This window comes from Vipera ursinii (assembly GCF_947247035.1).
Source record: "Vipera ursinii genome assembly, chromosome: 1".
Classification (NCBI taxonomy): domain Eukaryota; kingdom Metazoa; phylum Chordata; class Lepidosauria; order Squamata; family Viperidae; genus Vipera; species Vipera ursinii.
Window position 1 is genome coordinate 358,628,494 of NC_139512.1, and position 13,321 is coordinate 358,641,814.

At 49.7% G+C, this 13,321-nt stretch overlaps 2 long non-coding RNA genes across 2 annotated transcripts; one reads left to right on the forward strand and one right to left on the reverse strand.

Annotated features, from left to right (window-relative positions):
• Positions 1-378: 378 nt before the first annotated feature.
• LOC310632887 lies at positions 379-3,222 on the reverse strand. The gene is made up of 3 exons (XR_014490928.1): positions 2,730-3,222; positions 1,716-2,588; positions 379-915 (listed from the first exon to the last, which is right to left on the reverse strand). It is a non-coding gene; the product is annotated as an uncharacterized lncRNA (long non-coding RNA).
• A 5,590-nt stretch (positions 3,223-8,812) lies between these two features.
• On the forward strand, positions 8,813-12,716 carry LOC310632897. The gene is made up of 2 exons (XR_014490938.1): positions 8,813-8,891; positions 10,836-12,716. It is a non-coding gene; the product is annotated as an uncharacterized lncRNA (long non-coding RNA).
• The last annotated feature ends 605 nt before the right edge of the window (positions 12,717-13,321 follow it).

Genomic DNA, 13,321 nt, shown 5'->3' on the forward strand with positions numbered 1-13,321 from the left:
GGTCCCCTTTGACCCAGAGGACCAGCAGCCAAGGAATCCCGGTGGTCTCTCCCCCCCCCCCCGACAGCCCACCCCTTCCTCTTGGCCTGCTTTCGGGGGCCTCCAATTTGGGTCAACACCCACCCCCGAGAAAGGTCAGGCCTCCATGCTGAGGCCGGTGGGCACCTGTCCCTGGTGTTGCCTACCTCCGAGGGTCCAAACTGGCTGGCCGGCTTCACCCGTCCCCTCCAGCGCCTGAAAGGGGTTTGCCGCCTGCGGAAGAAGGAATCCAGCCTGTTTCTAATTTGGGGGCAGCTCTGCCCCCCACCCTCCACTGCCAAGGCAGGGAGAGAACTGGGGCACCCTGGATTTCTGGGGCTGCGCCGCCCACGCTGTGAATGCGGGTCCTTGGAAGGGTTAGTGCCAGGGATGGCGGGAGGAACAGGACGCCGTGAGGCTGGAGTCCATTTTGAAAGGCTGACCTCTTTGTGGGGGCAGCTGGCTCAGCCGAGTCCTTCCCTGCCCCACTGCTCCTTCTGCAGCCCCTGGGCCAGCCCCCTCCCCACAGAAACTGCCTGCTCCGCCCCCCCCCCCTCCCTGCTTGGGCGTGGTGCATGGCTGCTGCCCTGGCCAGACGTGGCCAGGAACTCTCATTTAGCCAAATGTGAAATTATAATGGACAATAAAGTTGTGACCTTGCTAAAGGACCCTGCTCCTGGTCTTGACTCTGAGGAGGGGGCTTCTGGCAGGAACACAGGGAGGGTCTGAGGGCCGCCACCTCCTCCTGGCTGGCCAAAGACCCCCCCTTGTCCTTAGAGACTCTCCGCCATCCAGGCCATGGTCGTCCCAAAGGTGCTTTTCCAGGAGGCCACTGGACTTCCTTGTTTTCCTTTGAAGACGTTTTGCTGCTCATCCAAGGGGCTTCTTCGGCTCTGGCTGGAAGGTGGGGAACGGAAAGATTTATACTCCTTGCAGAGAGCTGGTCATTTGCCTCCTTTTAGAGAGCCGTTGAGGCCACCTGGAGGTTTGCCTGTGTCCTCAGGGTCACCTCAGAAGCACAGATGGGTGTGGAGCCTTCTTGGAACTGCTGCAAGGGACTTCCACACCCATTTGCCCCGCTCAGGTGACCTTAAGGACACAGGTAAACCTCCAGGTGGCCTCAACGACTCTAAAAGAGTGCATAGCAGTGTTCCAGTATCTCAGGGGCTGCCCCAAAGAAGAGGGAGTCAAGCTATTCTCCAAAGCACCTGAAGGCAGGACAAGAAGCAACGGATGGAAACTAATCCAGGAGAGAAGCAACCTAGAACTAAGGAGAAACTTCCTGACAGTGAGAACAATTAACCAGTGGAACTACCTACCTCCAGAAGTTGTGAATGCTCCAACACTGGAAGTTTTTAAGAAGAGACTGGACAGCCACTTGTCTGAAATGGTATAGGGTTTCCTGCCTGAGCAGGGGGTTGGACTAGATGACCTCCAAGGTCCCTTCCAACACCATCATCATCATCATCATCATCATCATTATTATTATTATTATTATTATTATTATTATTATTAAATGACCAGCTGTCTGCAAGGAGTATAAATCCTCCCATTTCCCACCATCCAATCAGAGCCGACGATGCTTCTTGGATGAGAAGGGAAGCGTCTTCAAGGGAAATGGGAGGATTTATACTCCTTGCAGACAGCTGGTCATTTGCATCCTTTTAGAGAATCCTTGAGGCCACCTGGAGGCTTACCTGTGACCTTCGGGTCACCTGAGGGGTGCAAAGGTGTGGGGAGGGGGGCTTCTTGGCTGCAGGATGTATTCTGCCCTGGGTCTCTTCACCGTTGAAGACGGGCCCAGGCTCTTGGGGATGGGTCTGTGTGGGGAAAAGGGGAAGCACTTTTGGGACAAAGACTCCCTTTTCTCTGCCCCTTTTGCCCCACTGCTGAGACTTTGCCAGAAGGCAGGTGTCCAATTGGGAGAGCCCCCCTGATTGCCTGGGGGGGCGCCGTCTCCAAACATGGCCACTTTTAAGACTTGTGGGCTTCAACTCCCAGAATTCCCCAGCCAGTTGCCAAGTTTCTAGACCTCTGCTCTTGTTATTGCTAGAGGTCCGCTGAGATCCTGCCTCGGCAACTTTATGATGAGTTGACTTCACACTTGGGAGGCCGCGTCCATTTTTGGTCACCGTGATACCAAAAAAAAAAAAAGATGCCGAAACTCTAGGAAGAATGCAGAGAAGATGCAAGAAAGACGATTCGGAGGCTAAAACGGGAAGAAGGAATTGCAGGGATTGAGTATGGCTAGAGGATTGGGGTGGCGTGTTAGCAGTGCTCCAATATTTGAGGGGCTGCCCCAAAGAAGAGGGAGTCAAGCTATTCTCCAAAGCTCCTGAAGGCAGGATAAGAAACAACGGATGGAAACTAATCCAGGAGAGAAGCAACTTGGAATTAAAGGGAAACTTCCTGACAGTGAGAACAATTAACCAGTGGAACAGCTGGCCACCAGATGTTGTGGGTGCTCCGACACTGGAAAGCTTTTAAGAAAAGACTGGATAACCTTTTGCCTGGAATGATCTAGGGCAGGGGTAGGCAACCTCGGCTCTTTTACGACTCATGGACTTCAACTCCCAGAATTCCTGCTGGCTCAGGAATTCTGGGAGTTGAAGTCCACGAGTCATAAAAGAGCCGAGGTTGCCTACCCCTGATCTAGGGTCTCCTGCTTGAGTAAGAGGTTGGAGTAGAAGACCTCTAAGGTTCCTTCCAACTCTTATTCTATTCTACTACTCTGTTCCCCATTCAATATTTGAGAGGCTGCCACAAAGAAGAGTTGGGGATCCACCTTTCTCCAAAGCACCTGAAGGCAGGACAAGAACGGATGGAATCTAATCAAGGAGAGAGGAGAAATTTCCAGACAGTGAGGACAATTAACCAGTGGAACAACTTTCCTCCAGAAGCTGTGGGTGCTCCAACACTGGAAGGTTTTTAAGAAGAGTCTGAAATGGTAGGGTTTCCTGCCTGAGCAGGGGGTTGGACTAGAGGACCTCCAAGGTTCCTTCCAGCTCTGTTATACTATATTCTGTGTTCTGAGATCCTTATTCGATATATGGAGGAGGAATTTCCTGACAGGGAAAACGATTAGCCAGTGGAACTCCTTGCCTCCAAAAGTTGTGGGTGCTCCAACACTAGAAGGTTTCAGGAAAAGAGTGGACAGCCATTTGTCTGAAATGGTCTCAGGCAGGGATAGGCAACCTTGGCTCTTTTATGGGGGAACTATGGCCCCTTCATGACTGGTGGACTTCAACTCCCAGAATTCCCGAGCCAGCATGGGGGAACTATGGCCCCTTCATTACTCGTGGACTTCAACTCCCAGAATTCCTGAGCCAGTATGGGGGAAACTTTGGCTCCTTCATGACTGGCGGACTTCAACTCCCAGAATTCCCGAGCCAGCATGGGGAAACTATGGCCCCTTCATGACTTGCAGACTTCAACTCCCAGAATTCCCGAGCCAGCATGGGGGAACTATGGCCCCTTCATTACTCGTGGACTTCAACTCCCAGAATTCCTGAGCCAGCATGGGGGAACTATGGCCCCTTCATGACTTGCAGACTTCAACTCCCAGAATTCCTGAGCCAGCATGGGGGAACTATGGCCCCCTCATGACTGGTGGACTTCAACTCCCAGAATTCCTGAGCCAGCCTGGCTCAGCTTGGAAACCTCTCCCTTTCCCCTCAGCGTGGCTGGCTCAGTAATTCTGGGAGTTGAAGTCCACCAGTCATAAAAGAGCCAAGGTTGCCTACCCCTGGACTAGGGTCTCTTGCTTGACCAGGGGGTTGGACTAGAGGACCTCCGAGGTCCCTTCCAATCCCATGATTCTTGGATTCCCCTGCCAGCTGAATCCTGGGAGTTGGAAGCCACCCATCTGGCGGGAACGGTGCTAGGAGCCCTGGGGGCCAACCCAACCAAGCAGGGGGTTGAAGGGCGGCTGAGTCTCTGCTCCTTCCGATAACCTCTGGGACTCGTGACACACCGGCTTCTGCTCGGAGTTGGCAGCTCGCTCTTGGGCGGGCCATCCCAGGTAAAGCTACAGATAAGGCAGGATACGGTCCTTTTGGGCCTCATCGTTGGGAGGGGGGGTCCTTATCTGTAGAGAAGCAGCTGGTGGGGGGGTCTCCTGGGCAGGGCAGGAGGTCCGGCTGGATAACGGGAGAAAGATGAACAGCAGCTGGACACCGATAACGGGCTTAATCTTCTCCTGGCACTGCCCAGAAAGATGCCCTCCGCTCCTTGGCTCCATCCTGGGCCATCTGCAAGGAACACCCTGCCCTGCCAGGCATACTTGTGCAGACCCAAAAGTCTTGTAGGGCCCAAAGCCACCACCCCCCCCCCCACTCTTCATCTTCAATCAGCAGCACACACACCCGAAATCCTGCAGCTTTGACCTGGAGCAGCCGGAAAGGTGCCAGCTTCTCCGCCAGGCCATCCGGAAAGGTCCCAGCGCAGCAGCCTCTTTCTCTGGCTCGTCTCTAGATCGGGGGTCTCCAATCTTAGCAACTTGTGGACTTCAACTCCCAGAATTCCCCAGCCAGGACTGCTGGCTGAGGAATTCTGGGAGTCGGAAGTCCACCCACCTTAGAAATTGCCAAGGTTGAAAAACAGTTATCTCAAGATCTACTCTCTCTTTCTTCCGCAGACCCAGAGGTGCTTTTTTTTTTCAGGAGGTGGTTGAACTTCCTGGTTTTTCTTTTTTTAAAAAAAAAAGTTTTATTAATTTTTTTACAATAACAATCCTTACTGCCTGGTGTACAGTGTGTTGTCTTGGTTCATGATTATTTTTTTTAGAAAAAACACAGTCAACAGTAGTTAGTTAACAGTCAATAATAATTAATTTTTATACTTCCCTAATTAGTATAATTAGTAGTATATTTCTTTGATCTTCTCTTCTCCCAATAGTATTCTCCTTCAACCTGAAACAAATATATATTTTTTATATTTTCAATGCATAAGTGATTAAATATAAACATTTTCCTCCATGTTTATACCAACAATAATAGCGTCCATAGGTGACTTTTTTTTGTTATCCACTTGTGTTATTTTTATAAAAACCACTGCTTCACCATGTATTGTATCCTATTTTCATAAATTTTTATTTTATTTTAATTCCATTTATATCCCGCCCTTCTCCGAAGACTCAGGGCGGCTTACAAGCTTAGCAGTTTAAGCTTAATTTCTCCTTAATATTCAATCAATTCTTATCAGTCATAACCTTTTCAGTATTTAACACCTAAATATCCAAATTTTCCATCTAAAGGTGGATCTCTTCTTTTCTTTAGAGTAGGCAATCAATCACTGCATTTAACAATAACACGTTGTGAAACCAGGGCAACAAACCACCTCTGGCGCACAAAGTCTCGACAAAGCAAGTGTGGCAGATGAATCAAGGAAGGACTAGATGACCTCAGAAGGACTCGACAAGCAGGACCAGGCGGATCAGGCACCTGGTGAACCCCAACTTTGACGGGGATTGACCCAAAGCCTCTCCTGGACAACCACGGGGAGAGAAGCAGAGTCCAAGTTACGGCCACAATGGAGCCCAAATTTTGTCTTGCTAAGTGAAACCCTGGTTGAGCTTCGCCCCATTTTACGACTCTTCCTGCCACGGCTGTTAAGTGAATCGCCGTGGTTGTTAAGTTAGTCACATGGTTGCTAAGTGAACCCAGCTCCCCCACTGTCAGAAGGTCGCATAAGGGGACGGTCTGACACTGCAACCGTTGTAGGCCTGAGTCAGCTGTCACAGGGCTGCTGTGACTTTGAAGTGTGACTAAGTGAACCGTCGTAAATGGAGGATGACCCGTGTCAGCAGATTGGGTCTGCACCCCATTTTCCCTTAGGATCCCCAAGGGATACGGGGCAGGGGCGTGAGCGGCACTTAACGGAATAAGCTGGGCTGAGCGGGGCAGATGGCATGATGGGGCGTGCGAGTTCCTGGGCGCAGTGGAGGATTGGCTGCGGAGTCCGAGGCCTCCCTGCCCAGCTGCCTGTCTGGGCTGGGTCCCTGATAAGGAGGGGCACATGGGCTGGATGCTCCAGCAGGTCTTTATCAGGTCTGCACAGGCCAGGCGGACAAACACCCTCCCCGGGGTGAGTCTCCAGGGGAAAACGGACTTGGGGTCCCGGTCTGAGTTCTCAAAACCAGCTCCAGCTCCTGCTTCCCCCCCCCCTCCCCCAGCGCTGATGGCAGAAAGCAAAGAGGTTTCGTTCGCCGGGACCCTCTGCTCCTGACCCGGCTCCGTGGGCCTGGTGCATCCCCACAACCAACGCAGAACGATAGATTGCCCTGATGACGTTCCCTAGTTGGGTCATGAAAGGTCTGCAAGGAAACAGCCAAGCTCAGAGAGCCCCAAGGACCCCAGACTATTATTATTATTATTATTATTATTATTATTATTATTATTATTATTATTATTATTATTATTATTATTCCTCTCCTTTTCCACAAACACCCCCCCCGGCCCATGCTAGCACTGGTGATGATACCTAGTTGGGTCATGAAATGTCTGTAAGGAAACCACCAAGCTCAGAGAGGACCAAGGACCCCACAGTTTTCTTCTTCTTCTTCTTCTTCTTCTTCTTCTTCTTCTTCTTCTTCTTCTTCTTCTTCTTCTTCTTCTTCTTCCTCCTCCTCCTCCTCTTCCTCCTCCCCCTCCCTCTCCCCCTCCCCCTCCCTCTCCCCCTCCCCCTCCTCCTCTCTAGCACTGATGATGCTACCTAGTTGGGTCATGAAATGTCTGTAAGAAAACCACCAAGGTCAGAGAGCACCAAGGACACCATAATTCTCCTCCTCTTCCTCCTCCCTTCTAGCATTGATGATGCTACCTAGTTGGGTCATGAAATGTCTGTAAGAAAACAAACAAGCTCAGAGAGGACCAAGGACCCCACAGTTTCCTCCTCCTCCTCCTCCTCCTCCTCCTCCTCCTCCTCCTCCTTCTTCTTCTTCTTCTTCTTCTTCTCCTCCCCCTCCCCTTCCCCCTCCTCCTCCCCCTCCTCCTCTCTAGCACTGATGGTATTCACTAGTTGGGTCATGAAACATCTACAAGGAAACCTCCCAGCTCAGAGAGCACCAAGGACCCCACAGTCTTCTTCCTCCTCCTCCTCCTCCTCCTCCTCCTCTTCCTCCTCCCCCTCCCCCTCCTCCTCCTCCTCCCTTCTAGCACTGATGATGTTCCCTAGTTGGGTCATGAAACGTCTGAAAGGAAACCCCCCCAGCTCAGAGAGCACCCAGGAGCCTTCAATGATCAGATTGCATTCATCAACCTTTAGAGATTTCACAGATAGTCCTTGACTTACAACCATACTTGAGCCCAAAATTTCCATCTCTAAGCGAGACAGTTGTTGAGCATTGCCCCGTTTTAACTACATTTAAGCGAATCAGTGCTGTCGTTAAAGTTAGCCACTCGGTCGTTAAGCGAATCTGCCTTTGCCCATTGACTTTGCTTGTCAGAAGGTCACCGAAGGGGACCACGTGATGCTGCGACCGTTGTAAATAGGAACCAGTTGACAAACTTGGTCCAAATTTTGATCATGTGACCCTGGGGATGCTGCCACGGTCACAAGTTCGAAAAAAACGATCCTAAGCCACTTTTTGCGGTGCCAGTTCTGACTTCAAACGGTCACTAAATGAATGCTGGTAAGTGGAGGACTACCTGTACGTAACAAAGGAATAAAGGCAGAGACAAATTCCTGTTGTGCCTGGTTGCCCTTTGTCCCCCTCCCACCGAAAATATTCTAAATTCCAAATAAATACAGTTGGAATTTGCTGTGCTACGGGGGAGACTTTCTGCCTGAGTGGCCACATCTGGGCCAAAGTGACGGCTTCATCACATCACATGGTGTAACAAGATGGTGGGTTTGTTGTCACTGTGAGTTGGGGGGGGAGGAAGGGAGGCTCAGCCAATCTCAATGTATACGTGGTTGTACTTTGACAATAAAGTTTCGTTCATTCATTCAGTTCACGGCCAGATGGATTTTTTTCAGAACAATTAACCAGTGGAACTCCTTGCCTCCAGAAGTTGTGAATGCTCCAACACTGGAAGTTTTTAAGAAGAGACTGGACAGCCATTTGCCTGAAATGGTATAGGGTCTCCTGCCTGAGCTGGGGGTTGGACTAGACGACCTCCAAGGTCCCTTCCAACTATTATAAAACTTTTATTCATAAAACATGAAACTCAAGTCAACTGAACACTCAAATTGACTGGCGCTAATGATTGACACGGGTTGCTGCCGGCATCCTAGGTCTCGAACCAGGTATCTCCTTAAAATGTAAGATGTTCTGACTAGCGCAGTATTATTCTTTTTTTGTAGCTTTGCTGGAGTTATGGCAGGAAGCTGCAATTTCTTGATGTATTTATTTATTTATCTCCTTCTTAAAAAAAGGTCCCTTCCAACTATTTATTGTTGTTGTTGTTATTATTATTGTCGTTATGGGAGGGGGAGGGTCGGCCAAGGAAGGATTTGAACTCGCACCCTGAAAAGTCTCCCTTTTCGGCTGCCATTCCGAGCTGCACTTCAGCTGCAACTCCCTTTGGGGGTCCTGGGGGGGTCATCGATAGAAACAGGGAGGGGAGATCCCCGAAGAGAAAGACCAGCTGAGCCAGTGAGCTGGGGGGGGGACAACCCGAAGCCACCCCACCCTGAAGGAGAGAGGGGGGAGCCCCCACGTAGCCCGGGAGCTGCCTTATCTCAGCCCCACCTGGGTGTCCTCGGAGCACTTCCTGGCTGTCTGGGGGGGTGTGGGGGGGGCTTTCTGGAGAGGTGCCAGGCAGGCAGGGCGGATGAGATAGGCTGCCTCTGCTGCGGGGGCTATAAAAGGGGCTCCTTCCGAAGCCCCCACTCAATGCTGCTGACCTTGGAGGCTCCAGACGCAAGAAAGGGTAAGTGCTGATCTGGGAAAGGGGGCGGGGGCGTGCAACCCCACGGGGGGGGGGCTCACCACATTTTCCCAGGATGCCCTGGCACTGTTCCCCCCCCCCGAACCCGGTGCCAGGAAGCATCTGGGAGTGCAGGGTGATCTTGGAAGGTGGTGGTGGGGGCAGCAGCTGTATCTTCTGGACGTATCGAATCCTTGGGTAGAAGGGACCTCAGAGGTCTTCTAGTCCAGCCCCCTGTCCAAGATCCTGCCTCAAGAAGTTGTGAATGCTCCAACACTGGAGGTTTTTAAGGAGAGACCGGACAGCCGTTTGTCTGGAGTGGTGCAGTAGGGTCCCTTGCTTGAGAAGGGGGTTGGATTAGATGACCTCCACGGTCCCTTTTGTTATAGGATCATAGAGTTGGAAGGGACCTTGGAGGTCATCTAGTCCAACCCACAGCTCAGGCAGGAAACCCTAGACCATTTCAGACAAGTGGCTGTCCAGTATCTTCTTAAAAACCTCCAGCGTTGAAGCATTCACAGCTTCTGGAGGCCAGGAGTTCCGCTGGTTAATTGTTCTAACTGTCGGGAAATTCCTCCTTAGTTCCGGGTTGCTTCTCTCCTTGACTAGTTTCCATCCGTTGCTTCTTCTCCTGCCTTTGGGCGCTTTGGAGAAGAGCTTGACTGCCTCTTCTTTGGGGCAGCCCCTGAGATACTGGAAGACTGCCTTCATGTCCCCCCTCGCCCTTCGCCTCATTAAACTGGACATACCCAATTCCCGCAACTGTCCATCAGACGACTGAGCCTCCAGACTGTCTCAGGAGACACAAGACATTTCTTGAACACGGTGCTTTAATGAGTACGCGAACGCTTACGGCGTCTTTACGCGAGCAGTTCCTTAAATGTCCTCTGCTCCAGAACTCAGAGCGTGAAGCGACGATGGCGTATTATTGACCATCAAGTTTTATTTGCAAAGTCTTTTTATTGGGACAGCAGCTTCTTCCGGCAATCGTCCTGTCTATCAATTCTGTCAAATGTCAATCAATAAGGGGGATGGTTTTGTTTCCCTGCCCAGGGAATTACGATATTAGGAGGTTTTAATTATTTATTTTTTGTCTTTTTTCTTTTTATTGCAGTGTAGTGCAGTTTACTTTTAGATTAGTTTAGTGTTTAATTTAGTGTTTAGTTTAGCTTTTAGTTTAATTTAATGTTTAGTGTTTAATTTAGGATTTAGTTTATTGTTTAATTTAATGTTTAGTTTAGCCTTTAGTTTAGGGTTTAGTGTTTAATTTAATGTTTCATTTCGTTCAGCTTTCGTTTAGGTCAGGCTTAATTCGAGTTTAGTCCAGCTCAGTTGGGAATCTGCAGAGTACCCGGGTCCCGACTATTTATTTATATGCAGGTGCAAAGCTTATTCCTGAGCACAGCCGGGGAACCCCGCTTTCGAGAGGGTCCACCCAACACCCCAGTGTGCATTTTAAACCAGCTTTATCTCCCTAATGTATCTGTGGGTGGTTGTTGTGAGATGATCTCACGAGGACGATGGATCGTTAAGGTGCTTCCAAGTAAAAGGCATCACGCAGAGATGCAATCATATTAGCTTTATTCAATGATAGATTAAAGAGAAAGAAATACTTGGCATGAAAGCATTCATGCCTGCATGTGAGAGAGAAATAAAATAAAAGCAAGCTAGCATTACATAACTAAAACAGAAGAAGAACTAGGAGCTAGGAGTAGAATCTTAAGAGAGGCTAGAACTAGAACAAAGAGCAGCCCCTCGTGCAGAGGTATTTATGGGGGGTCTTGGTCCCTCCCTGACCATAAAACACTCTGCCAATGGGGTCTGTCGGGGTCTGAGACCCTTGGCTCATCAGTGGAGGCAAAGAAGCCTCTTTGCTCCCATCTGATGACCTTTTTGGGGAACTGCCATGGCTGGCACAAAACATCTAACAGTTGTTGTTTCTCCCAGTTCTCCAGCTGCAGGCGCCCCGAGACAGGAAAGACTCGCTGAGGTTCCAGCTCGGATATCATCATATACTGTAAGTTGGAATCAGACACTACAGTATAGATGATGTACTATCTGGAGCTCCTGGATCCATCGGAAGCACCTCCACGCCCTCCAGGCCAGAAGCATCTCCACCTTAGATGGAAAAGGACCTTTTTTTTTCCCCCACTCGAGAGAAGCGTTTTCACTGGTGGGAGCCAGCAGGAAAAGAGCAAGCCACAGCAGAAAAGCCTTATTCCTTAATATGGATTAGAAGGCTGGGGAACGGGGTTTTCCATCTTTTATTCTTTTTTTCCAGACCAGATGCTTTGCATGTTTCCTATCAATTTCTCCTTTAAATGCCAGGCAGCCGGCAGGACTCCTGAGACTGTCCTAAGGCAGGAACAGGCAACTGGGTCCCCCTTTGATGACCTGTGGACTTCAACTCCCAGAATTCCTGAGCCAGCCATATTGGCTGGCTCAGGAATTCTGGGAGTTGAAGTCCACAGGTCGTCAAGGGGACACAGTTGCCCGACTCTTGAGTTTAAGGCTATTATGGTTGGTAGCACAGTCAGCCAGATGTTTCGCCTGGATCTGAGGGCACTTAAGTATGAAACACAAATAAGTTTGCCAATATTAGAGTAGAGTAGAGTAGAATAGAATAGAATAGAATTATGGGATAGAATAGAATAGAATAGAATAGAATAGAATAGAATAGAATAGAATAGAATAGAATAGAATAGAATAGAATAGAATAGAATAGAATAGAATAGAATAGAATAGAAAATATGGAATGGAATGGAATAGAATAGAATAGAATAGAATAGAATAGAATAGAATAGAATAGAATAGAATAGAATAGAATAGAATAGAATAGAATAGAATAGAATAGAATAGAATATATGGAATGGAATGGAATGGAATGGAATGGAATAGAATAGAATAGAATAGAATAGAATAGAATAGAATAGAATAGAATAGAATAGAATAGAATAGAATAGAATAGAATAGAATAGAATAGAATAGAATAGAATAGAATAGAATTATGGAATAGAATAGAATAGAATCTGGAAGGGACCTTGGAGGTCTTCTAGTCCAACCCCCTGCTCAAGCAGAACTTATACCATTTCAGACAAGTGACTGTCCAGTCTCTTCTTAAAAACCTCCAGAGATGGAGCAGTCACTTATCCAGTCCCTTTTGAGGTCCTGGGGTAGACAGATGTTGTTTAATAACAGATAACATGTCATTGCAGGATGTAAGCTAAGGATTGTGGTTGGTGGCACACTCAGCCAGATGTTTAGCTTGGATTTGCCAATTTTATCTAGCTATCTAGTCCTTCCCAAGGATCCGGGACTAGGCTGGTGTTGTTTGATCATTCATATGCAGCCCATCTTGCCAACAGCGTCACAGAATAAGAGAATAAGCAGAATAACAAGCAGAAGAGCAGAATAACAGAATTGGAAGGGACCTCGGAGGTCCTCTAGTCCAACCCCGCTACCCCAGGCTTACAGCGACATGAAAGCTTTAAGCATTTTTCAGTGATGTAAACTAGGGTCACCTTCTCCGGGGGAGCAGCTACGCATGGAGGGGTGTGTGTGTGTGACCCCAAGAAAGCAGAGGTACAGACAAGGGGAAGGGGGCTACACTCTGACCTGCCACACAACCACTCTGCAAATGTCTTGGAAGGCCGACCTCGCGGCGTGTCAGCGAAACCGTTACCATTACTGAGTTTAGTAATGGTAAGGGTTCTTCTGCCCTGCCCACCAGCCTCTTTCCAGCACCCCAAAAGCCAGAAGACGCCAGCTGACCTCAGAAGGACACCGTAGCCCATCATCCTGTGTGAAAATAAAGCTGTGGCTCCGGTCCTCTTGACTCTGCTGCCTCTTATTCTTAAGGGTTGTGGGAAACGGTCAGTCCACCCAGGGCTTTGGGTTGGTCAAAAGGCCAGCTGGGACCGTCCGTCTTGATCCCGCCTCGGTGGGATGGGAGTGGGCTGGGTGGACAAAGAGGGTCCGTCACCCACCCACGATGGGGGGGGGTAGTTTCCATTAATCTGCGTGCGGACACTTAAATTTAGAATTTGTAAGACGGAGAGCGAAGGAGAAGTCCAAGACAGACACCAGGGCTTTTGGTAAAGGTTGAAAAGGGTTTCTTGGGAATTTTATCAGGGAGGGAGGGCGGGGGGGGGGATTGGGGTCTTGCTCAGCTGCCTCTGCTGGGCCAGAAGATTCGGGGTTGCCTGCCAGGCCGGATGTCCCGAGGAGGCACCACCCCACAGGGAGACCCCAATACGTCTCCTTGGGGCGCTTCACTGGTGTTTATGGTGCAAGGAGGGGGGACAATTGCACCCCACTCAGCAGGGGGGCTGGGGGCAGCCCAGCTCGCTCCCCTATAGGGGTCCCAAGCGTCCTGGCTGCCCCCGTGCTGGGGGGGGGGGGCTGGTGGCAGGCCCAGAGCCCTAGAGGAGAGG